Below are 503 nucleotides of genomic sequence, written 5' to 3' on the forward strand. Positions count from 1 at the left end.
TCCAAGGCCATAAGAAAGTCCTAGAGACTATCTCTGCTATATCTATGGGCTTTTATTGTGCCCATATAAACTTGATCGAGGTTAATGTCACAATGACTAAAGAGTTCAGAGAAGCCTTTAACTAATGGCACGACAGGCTCGTCCATCCTGGTTCGGCTATGATGCGTAAAATACTCTTGAACTCAACTGGCCATTCCTTGAAAGATAGGAAAATTCTCCCTAAGAGCTTTCCATGTGTTCCATGCTCACAAGGGAAATTAATAATAAGGCCATCACATGTAAAGGTGGTTAAGGAAACATTAAACTTTATGGAAAGGATTCAAGGCGATATATGTGGACCAATACACCCACCTTGTGGGACATTTCGATATTTTATGGTCCTCATTGATGCATCGACCAGATGGTTGCATGTTTATTTACTATCCACTAGAAACCTGGCATTTGCTAGATTACTGGCCCAGATCATAAGACTGAGAGCCTACTTTCCAGATTTTCCACTTAAA

This window comes from Brassica oleracea, chromosome C2 (assembly GCF_000695525.1).
Source record: "Brassica oleracea var. oleracea cultivar TO1000 chromosome C2, BOL, whole genome shotgun sequence".
Classification (NCBI taxonomy): Eukaryota; Viridiplantae; Streptophyta; class Magnoliopsida; order Brassicales; family Brassicaceae; genus Brassica; species Brassica oleracea.